This window comes from Xenopus tropicalis, chromosome 6, assembly GCF_000004195.4.
Source record: "Xenopus tropicalis strain Nigerian chromosome 6, UCB_Xtro_10.0, whole genome shotgun sequence".
NCBI classification, from domain to species: Eukaryota; Metazoa; Chordata; class Amphibia; order Anura; family Pipidae; genus Xenopus; species Xenopus tropicalis.
In genome coordinates, this window is record NC_030682.2 from 118,631,658 (window position 1) to 118,649,811 (window position 18,154).

At 40.5% G+C, this 18,154-nt stretch overlaps 1 long non-coding RNA gene across 2 annotated transcripts in view; it reads right to left on the reverse strand.

Moving 5' to 3' along the window:
- LOC116411680 overlaps positions 1-18,154 on the reverse strand; it is a 42,444-nt gene that overhangs the window by 22,300 nt on the left and 1,990 nt on the right. The window contains exons 1-2 of one of the 2 annotated variants that reach the window (XR_004223275.1): positions 6,039-6,118; positions 1,352-1,465 (exon numbers count right to left, since the gene is read on the reverse strand). This is a non-coding gene — a long non-coding RNA (uncharacterized LOC116411680). Of the gene's footprint in view, positions 1-1,351; positions 1,466-6,038; positions 6,119-18,154 lie in introns of those variants that run through there. The other variant, XR_004223276.1, reaches the window with a different exon arrangement.

The window sequence follows — 18,154 nt, forward strand, 5'->3', positions numbered from 1 at the left end:
TTTATGATTCAAAGTTGGAAAACAAATAAGTGCAAGGCCTCAATATTTCTGCATGGGTGGTGATGTAATAAAAGTCATAAGGGGTAATTCACAACTGACCAGGAAAAGAAATGCAAAGCACTAAGGGGCACTATCTTGTGCTCCTTAGTGCTCATTCATCAAGATGTGGTCTGTTCCTGAAAGGTAGAGGACACAGGCCATGGCATGGCCCTGCAGTAAGGACAGGACTGCCCAACACCCCTGATACTTCACTGCACATTGCATCAATTTTTTTTCCTGGAACAAGATACTTTGCACACTGCCTTAGAAGTTGTAAATGACCCCTTTAATATTTGCACCAGGTCTAGTAATCAGATCAGAAGGGTCATTTACTTACCACAAGTTTGGATGCAATCAGGATCTGCATGCAGTTTAAATATTTGCCCAGTGCAGGCTTGGCTTTCCTTAAAACAAAGCAGTCAGTAACTCATCCTGGTGTGTTTATGTGACTGCAATTAGGGAACTAAACTGTAAGCTCCAGTCGAGCAAAAACTGATCTGAATGCCTTAACATCTCTGGAAAGTCCAGTGCAATATGCTAATAATATGTAATGCAGGTATTGGACCCATTATCCAGAATGCTCTGGACCTGTGGTTTTCCGGATAAGAGATCCTTTTGTAATTTGGTGCTCCATACTGTAAGTCTACTAAAAAAATGATTTAAACTTTTAATAAACCAAATAGAAGTTTTGCTTCCAATAGGCATTAATTATATCTTATTTAGGATCAAGTAAAAATATACTGTTACTGTTACAGAGAAAATTGAAATACTACATATTCCCCCAATCCTATATAAATGACAAGATTTCACTCAGTGAAAAATAGTTATTGCATAGGTTATAAAGTGAAAACTTATGGACAAAAATCAACTTGAAGATAAAAAAACTGTTCTAATTCAGTTACAGTTTTTTAGAATTTTCACGTGAACAGTGAGATGTTTTTCTTATAAATTGCATCTCAAACTGAATCTCATCCATAAGTTTTCACGTGATAAACCTTTTTCTCACTGAATTGAATCTGTCCCAAAGAATGATAATTCCCCCTTTAAAAACTGAGCAGCCCTACCTTTATTTCATATAAATAACTTACATTATATGCTCATTTTGCTTCCAGGACATTTTTGAAAGCAAATATTTTGGCAATAAATATGAACGTATTGTAAAAGTCCTGAACATGTGACAAGTCACAGCACATTGCACACTGGCAAAGACTGCCATGGCTTGCCTCATTACCTTACATTTGATATTCCACACATAACAATGTGTTAATAATATTGTATTGAACTTTTTAGTGCCATGATATTTAGAACTTACCTCACCCACACAAAAAGACCATTGTGGCAAAAACATCATTTTTATGTTCCTGGTCTGCTCTTTGATTTATGCCATGTACTTGGCAAACTGCAGCAGGGATCAAGGAGTCAGCCTCTGTCAATGAAAAGGTTAAAGTATTATTTTTCACAAATATTTTATTGAGTACTTTTCTGAAACTAGTTATTCTCATTTTATGGGCCAAAGAAGGTCATAGGGACGCTAAAGTATATGCTCCATTGGGACAGGGACTCCCTGGCTATTGTAATTATAGATGCACTCTCAGGTCTTATTGTTAAATAAACACTAAAGGGTTACCAGCAATGCATAAATAATCACAATTAAATATCTAAATATCCTTTTGTCTGAGTGTATTTAGCCTACAGACTTTACATATTGGCTTATAAGCAGCTGTATTAAACTGTTATGGCAGACAGGGACTATGAATGTAAGTTTACTGTTCATTGCTCAAACAAATATTCTTTTTAAAAAGAGAAGTGAATTGAAAGTAAAGGCATTGACGTCATTAGGTTTCAGAAATAAGAACAGTTTCCTGTCAGTTGAACCACAGAGCTTTCTAAACTGTGAGACACAAATTTGAAAAAATTCAATTAAGCAATGAAATGAAGAAAAATAATATTAGTTGAGGATTTTTCATAATAGTCTTAATTATTTTTATATATTTAAAATTTTTATTTGTGAGTTTTTCAGCCTGTTCTCAACTCGCTCATGCTCATGTCACTGACCTTTTTACCTTCTCTAACTGGCTGATTCTGACGCAGTAGGGAAGAAAATAAATGTTGGGTTAAGGGATCTCCAGATGCAGAGTAGCAAACTCACCCGGCCTGGGTCCCCCACCCTGACGCAACCCCCTCGCCGCACATTTACAGCCCTGCTCCCTGCCCACTCTCCTTCCTGAGAGCTGGTGTGGAGCGGAGATTTATATGCAGGTCCTAACTATTTATATGTGGTCCTAACTATTTACCTTTAGCCATGCTGTATTTTTTAAAGGCTGGCACCTCTGGGCATGGTTACTTTTCTTGAAAATAGTCTCCTAAGCAAAGCATTGGTCTCATAGGCTGATCCTCCACCACTGTAACTTTTATACAGGACAGATCTCAAGGAACAACACATATATCTAAAGGACCAAAATTAAAGGTATGGGTGTGGGGGTGTTGGTAATTTCATCAGCACTACAAATTGTGGTGCAACTTAGTTTGCACTGTGAGTAAAAAATATGGTAAGTTGTGTCCGATGAGTGTCCTTTGCAATCTGTTCATAAGCCCTTAAAGGCCCCCATACACGGGCCGATAGAAGTTGACGATATCGGTCCCTTGGACCGACTCGGCAGCTTATCTGCCCGTGTAGGAGCAGAAACGAGCGGGCTGGCCGACCGATATCTGGCCTGAAATTGGCCAGATATCGATCGGCCAGGTTAAAAGATTCAGTCGGATCGGGGACCGCATCGGCTCGTTGATGCGGTCCCCGAACCGACTGCCCCATTGCCGCCTACATAATCCGGTCGTTTGGCCCCAGGGCCAAACGATCGGATTATTTTTTTTATAAGTTCAAGCTCCCCGATATCGCCCACCCGTAGGTGGGGATATCGGGGGAAGATCCGCTCGCTTGGCAATCTCGCCAAGCGAGTGGATCTTACCGTGGATGGGGACCTTAAGGCCCCCTTACACAGGCCGATTGAAGCTGCCGATATCGGTCCCTTGGACTGACTCGGCAGCTTATCTGCCCGTGTAGGGGCAGAAACGAGCGGAATGGCCGACCAATATCTGGCCTGAAATTGGCCAGATATCGATCGGCCAGGTTAAAAGATTCAGTTGAGGCTCGTTGATGCGGTCCCCGAACCGACTGCCCCATTGCCGCCTACATAATCCGTTTGTTTGGCCCCAGGGCCAAACGATCGGATTATTTTTTTTTTTAACTTAAGGCTCCCCGATATCGCCCACCCGTAGGTGGGGATATCGGGGGAAGATCCGCTCCCTTGGCGATCTCGCCAAGCGAGCGGATCTTACCGTGTATGGGGACCTTTATGCCTGTAGTGTTTCTTTTGTTTGAACCAGGCATTGATGTAGCATTGTTGTACCCTTTGTTTTGCATGTTCCATTGTTTAATCCTCTAGTTTGTTATTAAATGTTAGGATCTCTCCTTGGACATTGATTTTGCAGTCTTTTGAAATTACTGGCACAAAGCTTCCTGAATGGACAGGGTCACCATTGGGGGCACAGGGGTATTGCAGTCAGGGACCCCAAGATATGAAACCTCTTGGACCTTTAGAAAGGTCCTGTTGAGGACTGAAACGTCAGATTTTTTTATACAACGTGTTCACAATAAACTTGTGATAATTTTATAGGGTGTGCCAGTCGTGAAATATTTACTGTATATACAGTATATATATATATATCACTTACTTTAATTTTGTAACATGGCAGCATGAGTAAGGAACCTAGACTCCTAGAAGCTTGTTGTGTATCTGAAAAGCTACCACATTTAGGTCAACATGTTTTTTTCCCTAACAAATATTGTTCTTAGTTCTACTGGCTAACATGGTAAAATTATTATAAATCATGTATCACTCAGAGCCTCCCCTGGTGTCTCTTCACTTCCAGACCACCATTGAATCTGCTGTTGTTTCCTGTTACTCAAGTGAATGCAGACATGAATACTCACAGATTCTTTGGAAGTCACCCTGTTTTGCGTCACTCTTACCTAATCACCTGCAGTAACAACACAAGTCACGCTATATGTACTCGGTTTGTTGCTGTAATAATAGCTCAGGTTTCTAACTCAAGAATTCATGACTTTAGGATAAAAGTCCCAGGCAATTGTATTGAATATACGCAGTCTGCATTCTTGCTTTTGTTGCCAACATAGTCACTACACAAGCAGACTGAGTGGCGTCCATCAAAGTGACAGGCGCTGGTGACAGACTGGTTTCCTTTTCAAAAAGCCCTTCTGGGGATATTTGGAGCATTTTGGCAGTAGAATAGTTTTCGGACTGACTCTTCATTTACCTCATTCTGCTCCAGTCATAGCATCACACAAAATGCTACAGTGACTTTAAGCTATGAATGGTATGAGCAGATAACCTCAACCTGAAAGAGCTCGTGGCATAAAATGTCGGCTTTGCCTCTGCACTGATTCACATCTAGCCACTTTTTAAAATGAAGTATTGAAATTAAGTATTGAAATCATTTTTATAATTTTGTTTTTTATGTAGAGCTGCTAATATGTTAATTTTTTCAGGTTAAAAAATAAAGGTATATGAATTTTACTACTATTCTTAGTAGTAAAAAGTTTCACATTTCCAGGGACAGTTTCTGGTTGCAAATCTCATACCCACATTTTTTTCTCCTAGAAATCATCTTGGGTTACTCAACAAGACCAACTGAACAGAGGAATGGCAGTAATCTTATGAACAGAGACTAGTGTTGCTTTCATTTTCTAGCCAATAAGTACTATAAATGGGGGACAACTGCTTTGTTATCTTTCAATGTGTGGACAGCTAAATTTAAAGGAAAACTATACCCCCAAACAATGTAGGTTTCTATATTGCATAAAACAACTGATATGTATGTAAGGATCCCCAGATTTGGGCCCCTTAGGTGGGTTCCTGTTTAGACCGGCACTAGAGGGTGGTACTGTGGGATTTGGACACCTAAAGGTGGTCCTGTAAGTTTATGTGTTAAGAGGGAGTTTCCCTGCATTTCCAACAGCAACCACTAGGTGGTGTGTGGTAATATAAAAGGAAATGCAACCATGTTCTGTTAGGTTTTAGTCCTGGGACCTCCCTCTGTGAAGAGGTTATCAACAGGCTTGAGCTCTAGTGCAGGAGTTATTGTAAGGGCTCTGGCACACGGGGAGATTAGTCGCCCGCGGCAAAACTCCATGTTCGCGGGCGACTAATCTCCCCGAGTTGCCTTCCCCTGCCATCCCATCGGCGACAATGTAAGTCGCCGGTGGGATGGGAGACGCGGCGGGGCGATTTCGGGAAATCGCCAAAAAAGACTTGCGAGTCTTTTTCGGCGATTTGCGCGAAATTGTGCCGCCGCGTCTGCCATCCCGCCGGCGACTTACATGTTCGACTTACATGGCGACTAATCTCCCCGTGTGCCAGAGCCCTAATAGATCACTCTAGGAGTGAAAGGCAGGATAAATTGAGAACGGGCAGAGATAGCCCCACCAGGAGTAAGTGGGGTTAAGACCCCCCAGCAGTCCATCGCTGGAGTTCAGGGGATATAGTGGCCAGTTAGGTGGAGCAAGAAACCACCAGGGAGACTCCTAATCGAAAGTTGCTCAGGCATGAGTACCGGGGAGAGGCCTGAGGGAGGGTCAGCCTGGCGAGAGTACTGGGGTGAGCCCTAAGAGAGGGTCTCCTGGCAGGAGTACCATGGGTAGCACAGAGAGAGAGGTTCTCCCAGAGAGAAGTGAAGGAGAGTGTACCCTGGATTGTGTGTGTGACATACTCTTGGATTCCCTGACTGCATTTAATAAATCATTGCATCTGGTTAACCATCACAGCCAGTATCGTGGTCTCTTCCTAAAGAGTGGATCCTCTACTGCCCGGTAAGCAGCTACCCCAATGAGGCCAAGGTGCTGGGAGTGGCTGGGAGTTCCACTCCCTGAGGAAAGTACAGAGTTTCCCAAGGTTGGGTGTTATAGTGCTACCTATACCTACCCCGGGTGGAGGCATGCCCCCTGGGTTGCTCATGGTGTACTCATGGTGCACACACATACATGTTAGGTCAGCCAATTAATTGACAGATTTCCTTTTCTCCCACTCTACTTCCTGTTACAGTTAGAGCTGCATTATTTCCTGTCAGCTGATCTCTGAGGGAACACACAGCCCATCAATAAATGGCGGCTCAAGGGGAAAGATGTAAAAGGCCAAACTTTACTGATATATAGATACCTGTATTAAGATTCTTTAATAGGCCACTTAATATGATATAAAATATCAAACCTTAAGTATTCATTCTGGGGGTTCCTTTAAGACATAATCTCTGTAGCCTTACATGTTTTGTGCAACAAGGGCACTAAATCAGAGGCTGGATGTTTGTAACAGAAAAACCAACCAATAAGAAAACTGGAAACAATGGGCAAAAAAGTTCACCTGTAAACCCTATGTACAGAGTTAGACAGTATTTAACACATATAGTTATGCGTTATAAAATTCAAACATAAGACTGGGTCATTAACAATTTAAACAGTTTGTATTTGCAGAGCAGAGCATTTACAAGGTTATCCTATGAAGTGCCATTTGCGGGGGGGGGGCATTTATTGCCCAGATTTTAAAAAGCAATCAGTTGGATGACAGAACAACTCATGTACCATTGCCCATAAATTGTGAATCTACCACAGAAGAATGCAGATAAGTGAGAAACTTTGTTTGGAGCCAGTTAAGTTGGGCATAAATGGCCATATGGTAGTTTGACCAATTTCAAATATAATGTTCAATTATCTGGTTATGTATTTCATTGTCATATCTAATTGTTTAGTCCATTCCATAACATTTGGCCATTTTTCTTTTTGGCCAAGCACCTGCAGGCCGATTGGTTGAATACCCTGTAGAAGTGATCCCCAACCAGTGGCTCACTGTAACACACTAAAGTGCCTACATTAGTAAGAAAGTGACATATTTTATCTATAGAAATGCATTTAGGTGGTTCAAAAAAGTGATATCAGAATCAAATGTTAGCACATAACACTATAACAGCAATAACTTCATGTGAGCAGAACTGATTTTCAGTTTCAGCAAAAATTACACAGGCAATAATGTACCCTTTCTGTAATATGACTATATAAAACACAAGGATTCCCATTATGACTTCTAACATATTTTCATTTTAAAAAAGGGAGAATATTCTTTATTATACTAAACAAGTTACACTAGGGCAATTGTCTGCAAGTACAGGGAGCAAAGTGCAATTTCCAACAAGCAGTGTTTTTTTCCCACAATTCAGTGTCATTTCAGCCAAAAGGGGATCATGCGCTTGGTGCAATTGCACTGCCCCTTACCACAATTGGCTATATACTTGTGGGACCATTCTTATCTGGTTAATACACAAAAAATCAAATAGCTCACAAGTGAATTTTGCTTCTAGCCTCTGGGTTCCAGTGTCATTGACTCCTTTTTCAAAGCCTGGGTGGCTTTAATACAAGAATACCCTAAAACTGGCCTCTATTAATGCCTATATTAATGGTATACCAGCATGTGGGATGGTTTAGAGCAGGGATCCCCAACCTTTTTTACTCATAAGCCACGCTCAGATTGGTAGCCCTGTGTGGACTGCTAGCCTGCAGGAGGCACTGCTCTGTGTAAGAGACTGTGTCTCTCTTCCAAAACTTGTCTCTAAACCAGAAATGTAAAAGTAAGAACCTGCTTTGAGGCCACTGGAAGCAACATCAAAGGGGTTAGTTAGCAGCGTGTTGCTTATACATGCTGTCCATACTTTTTTTTACATTTTTTGGACTGTGGGTGGGCTACCTGACATCTTGATTGGGTCCAACAATCGAATTACAGGTATGGGGAAACCTGTTATCCAGAAAGCAAATAATTGTAATTATTTGCTTTTTCTCTATAATAATAAAACAGTACCTTGTACTTGATCCCAACTGAGATATAATTAATCCTTATTGGTGGCAAAACAAATCTATTGGATTTAAATGATGTTTAAATGATTCTTTTAGTAGACTTAAGGTATTGAGATTCAAATTACAGAAAGATTCCTTATCTGGAATGCCCTGGGTCCCAAGCATTCTGGATAACAAGTCCAATACCATAACTTGATTTCTCCCACCTTAGGGCTCTGGCACACGGGCGACTAATTTCCCCGAATTGCCATCCCACCGGCGAATATGTAAATCGCCGGTGGGATGGCATACGCGGCGGCGCGATTAATCTCCCCGTGTGCCAGAGCCCTTAGATGGGCACATCAGGAGAAGATCCATTTGTTTGGCGACCTCGACAAAGACAACTAAAATCTGAATGCATATGGCCAGCTTTATAAGCCACATTTTGAGAGTGGTAAGAAAAAAAGCAGCTGGTAAAACAGCTACATATACCATGCTGCTTGATCACTCGTTAGCATTCCAGGTAACTAGTAGCAACCTAATTATCAAGGGCTTCCACAATCTCAGATGGGGGTGTAAACACCATTGGTATGCTCTCTTGGCTACTGATATGCAAATTCTTTCTCGTGAACAGCCATAATGAAATGTTCACCAAGTAACAGCATCTATTACTTTCCTAGACATGTTAATTAACGATTTTATGGGTATATACTTTATCTATAAAACAGTAGTAGTCCTTCTTATCCTATAGGTGTACACAGCCTTAGGGCTCTGGCACATGGGGAGATTAGTCGGCCGCGACAAATCTCCCTGTTCGCGGGCGACTAATCTCCCCGAAATGCCATCCCACCGGCGAAAATGTAAATCGCCGGTGGGATGGCATACGCGCCGGCGCGATTTCAGTGAAATCGCGGAAGTTGCCTTGAGAGGAACCTTCGGCGATTTCACTGAAATCGCCCCCCGCGTATGCCATCCCACCGGCGATTTGTTGCGGGCGACTAATCTCCCTGTGTGCCAGAACCCTTAGGGAAAACCCACAAAGAGATAGCTTACAGCAATATTTATGTATGTCTTTCATAATCATTGGAGAGCTAGTCTTGCCTAACTTGCAGCTCTTTTCCCCCAAGTATCCCACATTAACTTCCCCAAATAATAAGCCAGAAGTTATTCTACTAATACTCATGATAATTTGACATTGAGAACTGACACTGTCACCTAAGGTACTGCTAAGAAACCTGTGATAGTTTACATTTACTCTAGGCATTTATCTTGGGTTTTTATTCTGGATTTCTTCCACAACTAATAATAATGTGGCAGTGGCATTCCCTGATATTGCACTTTGAAGCTGGGAATAAGTGAACTCTGAGAAACAACCATAGCATGACCCTCGTCATTGGCTTGTACAGGTATAGCATCTGTTATCCAGAAAGCTCAGGACAGGAGGTTTTCCAGATAAGGAGTCTTTCTCTTATTTGGATCACCAGGCCTCAAGTCACTAAAAATCATTTAAACATGAACTGAAACCAAAAGGATTGTTTTGTCCCCAATAAGGACTCATTCAGCTTAGTCTGGATCAAGTACAAGGTTCTGTGAAATTGTTTTTAAAAACTTTATTTACTTGCTTAAAATGGATTCTATGGGAGATGGCACTTCCCTTAATACTAAACTTTCCAGATAAGGGTTTTCCGGATAATGGATCCTTTACCTGTAGCAGAAATATACCAGCAGTTTAAACATTTATGACCTCCCATAAGGTCACAGGTACAAACTCTTAAGGCTGAATTACACAGGATTGTTAAGGATGGAGTCGGATTAACAAGTTAGATGTAGTTGCATGGGTCAAAAAATAATGAAACTGATAAATATTAGCCATCCATCATGACACACCTATTAAAAGGGAACACTGCAAGTTATGTTTTTATCCAACAAAGTCTTATGGAGTCTGACTTTTTTTCTCATTGAAATACATTCACTGCCGAACATTGTATCTGTGCAATTAGCTCAGTGTTTCCCATCACTGCTGTTTGGCCAGTGAATAATAAGAACTGATATCTTCTTCACTGGAAACACAAAGAATAACTTTTAGAAATAAAATTGCATACATTCCTTTGAAACAGCAATGAGGAACTTGGACAACACAGAAGAGTTTAATTGTTTCAGAGGCCAAGCAAGGTCATGCAACTGAATAGGAGAATGGAGAAGATACGCATGTATGAAGCTGGACAAAAGCACCCATTATTACACCCCAAGGCCACCTTTGGAACTTTGATTCGTTAGTTTGTTTAATCTGTTTCCAAGTCAATAGTCTCACCCCATACTTACACTTTGCGTACAGATAATGTAAGTTTTGGATAATGTCAATTTGTGACCTGATAATGTAAGAATTTATCTATTAAGTGTCAGTAAATTAACCCCTTAAAGGGGTGGTTCACCTTAAGATTAACTTTCAGCATGTTACAGAATTGGCTATCAAATGGGGGTCGCTGACCCCAGCAGTTTTATTGCTATTGTTACTTTTATTACTTATCTTTTTATTAAAGTCCTCCTCTATTCATATTCCTGTCTCTCTTTCAAACCATTGCCTGGTTGCTAGGTTAAATTGGACCCTAGCAAGCAGATTGTATCCAAAATGCCAAACCCTCCAGCATTCCCAGCAGTCCTTTAATCCATAAGGCAGAGCAATGTATGTATATGCTTGGTATATATGATTTTTTGAGCCACAGAAGCCAGTTAGTAAATGTTATCTGCTGCTGTGAAATGTAAGGCTAATGCCAGGCGGGGCTGATTCTTGGCCTGCATTTATCCACAGGCAGAAAATCATTAGAGGGTTAGAGAGAGTAGAATGGCCAAAGAAAAAGCATGTGTATCTGCTGGGCTGCCCCAGGTTTTGGTGTTTGAATAAGCAACACCTTTTGTGAATGAGGTGCAAAGCACAACATTATAGGTACAATTATACATAAGTTATGTATCATTTACGCAATTTGTGTTACATCTGCAAAAACTGCCTAGAAACCTAAGTAACTGCTGTGTATCAAGCTAAAGACAATGCAGAGAAGCTTGAAAGGGGCCGGCAAGGGGCAAAGCCCATTAACCACTATAGAATTAAAAAACTTAAGTAAAATTCCCTTGCCCCCAATGAACTGACTGACTTATTAACACATTAATTATTAATTTTAAATATTTATATGAACTTCTTTTATAGTGTAACATAGGATTGCCACCTTCCAATTCTCAGAAACCAGGGGTAAGGGTTGTGGCACCATGGGGTGGATGATGTCAGGGGTGGGGGGCAGGGCTGGTGATGTCATGGGTGGCTTTATGACATGGCAATCGGCAATTGGCCGACTGCCATGTCAAGCTAAAAGATTCCTGCCTGGTTTCCCTAATTTGGTAAACTGGGCAGAGAGTTTGGACCCAGGCAACCCTCCAAAAAACTAGGCTGTCCAGGTCAAAACCAGGCAGATGTCAACCCTAGCTTAACATCAGCTGTTTATATTGGGATCTATTTACTAAATAATATTAGCATCTCCTACATAAACTTTTCAGCAGTGCAATGACTGGTTATTGGGTCCCACAGCATTGGGCCCTATTCTTATACAATTTATGTAACTTATGCAAAAACTTACCTTACTTTTAAGCAACCTATATATAAACCCCACTGGCCCTCAATTAAATGTCTGACTTATTAGCACATTAATTGTTTATACTACTGACTAGTTATTGGGTCCCACAGCAAGCTCATTGCGCTCCAGAATTTACTTAGTTAATATAACTTATGTAAAAACGGATGTAACTTCTATATCAGGCAATGACTGCACAGAGCAGGGGTAAGAAGGAGTGTTAGGGTTTAAACCTACTGCAAGCTCCACTGACCCCCAATGAACTGGCCATTAATTACTGAATTAATTAATGTAACTCTTAATGCAAACTGCTTATTATAGAGTAACATCAACTGTTCATATTGCACGCAATAGAGTCATGGCCAAAATTTTGGTACTGTGCATTTGTGTTCATGGTGGGCCCCTAATACATAATTGTACGGGGCCTGAAGTTTCTGATGGCGGCCCTGGGGGAGGCACTTAGATGTCCCCTCTCCTGCCCCCTACCCATGCCCTAACTTCCACATCATTCAGAGCACAGGCCACGACAAGGCCCTTTCCTTACTGCCTGCCCTAAGGCTTGCTTGTGCCTTCCAATGCTGCACTCTGCTTCTTCTGCCAAATTTTTAATTGGTGGAAATGACATTATATGAGTACAAAGAGGCATGTTTTTGTGCCTCTTTAGCACTGAGGAATAGAAAATTACCCCTTTTAAGTCTAGGGTTTCCTTAGCCCTCTGCACCCACACAAAATGATTTCTGCATCAACTGAATATTGTGCAAATGGAAGGCATTTACAAGAATGCTAATATTATAGCCACCTTAACACTAATGGTCTTATTTATCAATTTTCGGGTTTGTGAATTGCAGAGTTTTTTTAAACTAGAATATTTTTTGAACAAAAAAAAACTAGAATATTTTGTATTTAGAAGTTTACAAACTCGAAAAGAACCCGAAAATCTCAAATTGAAAATATGGCTTTACTTTTCCTAGGGCAACTTCCAGTGACTTCTATGTAAACTCGCAAGCTATTCAATGCCAAAATTTTATATTTCAATTTTTTGTACTTAAATATCAGACATTCAAGTTATTGAACCATAATTCAAATTTTGTTAAAATCCAGATTTGTACATTGATAAATCACCCCCAAAGGCACCGTGCACATGATTTACAGCAGGAAGCAAATGTTGATATACATCTAGTGGTGGACACAACATTTTGAGATGCGCTCGGAGAGAATAGGCTTACGGGAAATGACAATGTCACGCCTTGCTGCCTGTTAGTAAATGATCCCCAGCGTATGTATAAGAATTTGCATTCCAAATGAGCTGTCTGCTCAGTCCCTTTGCAGCCCACTGAAACAGCTAATATTTACTCTTCATTCCAAACGGTAAAGCCATTCTGTGCTTGCTATGGGTGTTCCAGTTTATTTAGTAAAATGAGCAGAGCTCAATAGGATTGACGTGTTTGCTTGAGAATTGCGGTCTGTATTTGACTGAACTATTGTTATGTTTGACACTGGAAACCAAACAAAAAAATGTATCACTTGCTTCTTTGTTTGGATAAGACTGGCCGCAGAACACAAACGCAACTTGAAGGAGACGAGTAGAATGTTATCTACATATTTTGTAAAAAATATACATTTTGTTTTAGTGCAAATAAAACATTTGGGCTGCCATTGTTATTTGATATATTTGTGTAGAGAAAATACTCTGTTCTTTTTGTTCCGGGGTTGTGTAAAGTATGTTAATGTCGTAGGCAGTGACACGAGGCCGGCCTCATGTTACACACAATGGATAACATGTCTGCATTAACTCATGTATATATGTCGTGTGCCCCGGGGCTTGGTGTTACTGAGGCCCAGAACAGGCAGCTTGGTTGCTGTAAAACAGAATTAACAATTTATGGTCTTGTGGAAAATAATGTCAAACCTGTTGGGTGGGTAGCCTGGCTTGTCCTTTTCTACTACTTTGTTCAGTAATATAATGGATCAATAGATAAGTCCCAAGGGACAGAAGCATTGAACAGATAACTTTGCTCAATGACAGTGTCAGGGAGAGGACAAAATATATCAGTTTAGTAACTAAACTGGAAGTAACATCAATTCGTTTGTGCATGTAGGTTATACATCAGACAAACAATTTATTTATGGGACTGTGCCATGAGGGTAATATAATTAGTTCATATAAATAAGCAGTATCCCATGAATGTATCCCGCAAACTTACTCATAAGCAAGGCAAGCAGAAAGCCATGCATATGCCCATACGCTAAACCTGATGCTAGTTGTGGTGGCATTAATATGGGAACCCGAGTATGCAGCTCCAATATTGGTGTCTGCAGACAATTTAATGGGTGAAAGAAGTGCCTAGTTGCACCACATACAAAGGTAACCATGAAATTACAACTTGTTCAAGGCAGTTTGTACAGTACTGTAACTTTATAGGGGGGGGGGCATTCCATTTCAACATCCTAAGTCAGGCCTTTGCAAAGGTGTCAGAGGAATGGTTTTGTAACCCAAATGATGTCATTTATTACTTGTTTAGGCATCAGTTGTTCTTTACCATAGAAGTAATTTATCAAACAACCTTAATTAAAGTGAGTATCAAAGAATAAGCAGTTTGACATAGGCTCATACAACCTAGGAGCTTGTGCTTGTGAGCATTTCTTGCACACCCCTGCTGCATTTAGTTCTCCTTTAACCTTGGTGCACAGGATTGGACTGGGAAGTAAAATAGGCCCTGGCATCTCAAATACACAGAGACCCAAACAGCCAATCACCACCTTGCTGAATAGTGACTGTCTATGGCAACTTACAGAAGCCCCTCTGGCATTTGCCAGAATCCACATATTGCCAGTTTGGCCCTGTCACTGGATGACTTTCCTCTGTCTCCAATTAGATGTTGTTTTAGAATTTATTGGAGAGGGCAGAGTAATCAGGAATTTTTACAACGGAGGCAAACCTCACACACAAACGTCAAGTAATTCTCGGAACAAATATCCTAAATTTTTGCAAGTACTGTGTGGCAGCATGTTAGGTAAAAGATTTGCGTTTGTCAGTATGGCTGCCAGGGTCAGAATGTAGCAAATGAATGATACCTCCTATAACAACAAGGAGACAGATGTAACCTTCCAAGGTTTAAACTGTTGGAAGCAGCCTAGTTGACAAGTTTATGCAACTTGCCCAAGACATGGTGGCTATAATGCAAGTTACATACCCTTTAGGGCTCATACTGACAAAGATTTTTTTAATGCCAATTGCATGCTGAAAAAAAACGTGTTGTAGCTCCCACCCTTCCCAGCCAGTGGGGCCAATAAAAGAGCAATCATTTGGGGGTTTTAACCTTGAAAGCAAGCAAATTGCAGGTAAAACTCAGCCCCTTTGTTAAATGTATGTTGAAGCAGTAGAATTTTTAACGAATCAGATAAGTAAGTGTAGGACTGGCCAGACCAGGGATGACTTTGACATAGTTGGTCAGCTTGAAATATATTGCAATATTTGGACAAACAACCCCTGTTTTGCTTAAAGGGGAGGGAATTTCTTGGAAGCTTAATGCACAAAATGTATTAATGTCCTATATTTATATATATATAGGATATATATATATTGATAATGAGTGAGTGCAGAGGACCTCTGTCTGTATGAATTTTGTGGTCACAGCCTCATTGCACCCCACCCAATGGTTTAAAATTTAGTGGTGAGCACAACTTTCCCTTGTTTGCTACGAGCAGAATATCATTTAAACAATTGAGGTTAGTGCGTTCAAACATGCATCTCAAATTCGCATCGAACGCATAAAAAACTCTTGTTAGTATGAGAAATTACATACACGCAGTACTAGTTATAAAGTGCATGTGCAAATGATGTAACCCATACATTGTTATTATTACAGAATTGCAGAACTTAAACAAAAGAGGCACAAAGGCTATTCATTTAATGTTTGTATAATCTTCCCTATTTGCTTGGGGTATCATTGACATATTTGCTGCCCTGCTGCCCAGGTCCCTCATAAGCACTACTGAGGGGTTACCTATCAAATTACAAATAATGAAGGCTCTTTGTGTATCACTGTCCTGCTGCAATGTATGCCCTGTTGCAGATTGGAATATGGAATAAAAGCTGCCAGAAAACAAATATTAAAGGGAGGTTAACTGAAGGCAAAATGAAGCAGGTATGAGGCAGTTAAGGGCAGAACAAAGTAACCTGATAACCCCTTTTCCTTCATATGAAGGTGGAAGATAAGGGCACAGTGCAAGCTCTTTTTGTTGAAAGTCTATTAAAACTCACAGATGTTAAAGTAAATAAATCATGGCTCCAACTGGGATACACCCTAGATTAGAGTATTAGAAGAGCTTAGGTATAATCTTGCTACACCTTTACCTGTAATACCCAACAACTGCCTCTGAATAGGTGTTGTCACTAAAGGCTTGAGACTTCATATGACTATATGAGTTTGGTATGTTCTTCTAAAATAACCATGAGAAATAAAGTTTAAAGCTGGCCATACACATATTGGTCATCTGGGGTGGTTAGCTGACCAAATTCAATAAATGAACTTTATGTCCATCATTCCACGGAACTGTAAGAGCTATTAGTATTTATGCGTGGAACCTTCCTGTAGCATTTTATAGGAGATTTACTTAGAGTGAGCATATAAATAAGGCTGATTTAATATCTCCCTCTGCATGTATAGATCAATTATAATTTTTTGTTGTCTTTCTCTCTGAGAATTTCCTGCTGACAACCTGCCTGTTTGTAGCCTGCTTCCTATGGTTCTATAACCATATGTGAAACTTTACTAACAACAAGCTTTATCACTTGTTAAGAAGCCTCACTGCAAAACTTTTATATATGCTCCATTTATTAACCTTTGGGTTCTCAGGTACATTCTGATGACTGCTGTAACTAGTGGGCCACTCATTCCTTAGACCAGTGATCCCCAACCAGTTGCTTGGGGGTAACATGATTTTCTCCTCCCACTTTGATGTTTCTCCCAGTGGCCTCAAAGTCGGTGCCCATTTTTACATTTCTGGCTTAGAGGCACAGAGACACAGTTTTACTCCAAAAAGAACCTCCTGCAGACTAGCAGTCGACATGGGGCTACCAAATAGCCAATCACAGCCCTTATTTGGCATCCTCAAATAACTGTTTTCATGCTTGTGTTGCTCACCAACACTTTTTACATCTGAGTGTGGCTTTGGGTGTTTGGCTGCCCCTTTTTCTATACAAGCTCTAGCCACAAAACAAAAATATGAACCAGTAATAGAAAGCCATTTTTAAGCAAAACTTACTATTTTCAGGACTGTGATTTTCAGTCCTGTACCCCCGATAATATCTATGATGTAGAATTTCATGAGACCGTTAACTGCTGCAGCTGGTGCTGGCATCTGCTTTGCTAATATTATACTCTGAGACCTGTTAAATCAAATATCATTTTCCCCTAATACTAGACTACGTTATCTCTAGATTTGATCTGCATCAGAATGATATATCAGGATGGTAAAATGTAGCAAAGGTTCACAAGTGCTTCACACTATGAGCTTGCCTGAGGTTCAAGAGAGATGGAGCAGAGCAAATAGAAGGAAGCACCAGGGGTCAATATTCAGACAGACTCAGAGAAGAGCAGGCAGCACAGTTTCAACACTACAATCAGGCAAAGGGTCCGAACCCATTGCAAACAAGCAGCCACGGTTCATTCCAAGTCACATCGAAAAAGTTCAGGAAACTCAGAAACTATGCCAGGGAGACTTGGTAACACAGCTATTGTCACTCAATCCTGGATCTGTGTAAAAGCCACAAAGGCCCGGGCCTAAGGTGGTAAATTGTTAGGGATGGGCCAGAGGGTAAAAAGGCACAAGCAAGAGAACACTGATGTACACAGCAACAATGCGGGCACACTTATTTACACAGAGCGAATCTATCCCACTTTGCGTCAGCGAAAAATCTGCAAAACGTTGAAAAAATGCTCCAAACGGTGAAAATTTCACGGAAAATGATGCGTGTCCAAAAGAATTGCGTGTCCAAAAGAATTGCAGAAAATGACATGTGTGAAATATATTTTTTGGAGACGTCTTTTTTTTACGCTCACCAAATTTTTTCAATGGTGAATTGTGCCTGTTTCTTGAAAAACACCGCTGATGGCGAAACGCAGATATTCACCGTGAATCCATGCCTGGTGGAAAATGTAACTTTGTGTAACATGACCATAGTCCCATGACCATTTAATATGGTGGCCAGATCACTTCAGGGACACGTCTAGAAGATCCAACTAGAAGGGCTGCACTGATTACAATTAAATGTAATGCCCTGTAACATGCATTTATTAGTCATGTCCCTTAATTTTCAAGTGATCTGGTAACCCTACCATATAAAGGCCAAAGGCTGAGTGCTGTTATACAGATCATGGAACTGCAAGGTGATGTCTACTGTCCTTATAATTTACATCAAGGGGTGCATTATTTATTATAATGCACAAGTTTTATTAAGCCATGTGACACAAATCATTAAGCACTGATTGTAACTGATGACATCACTAAGCACCATTTATAAGGATATAATACACAAGAGTCACGAATATACAATAAATTCTATCCTTATAAATGGAGCTTAGTGATGTCATTTCTG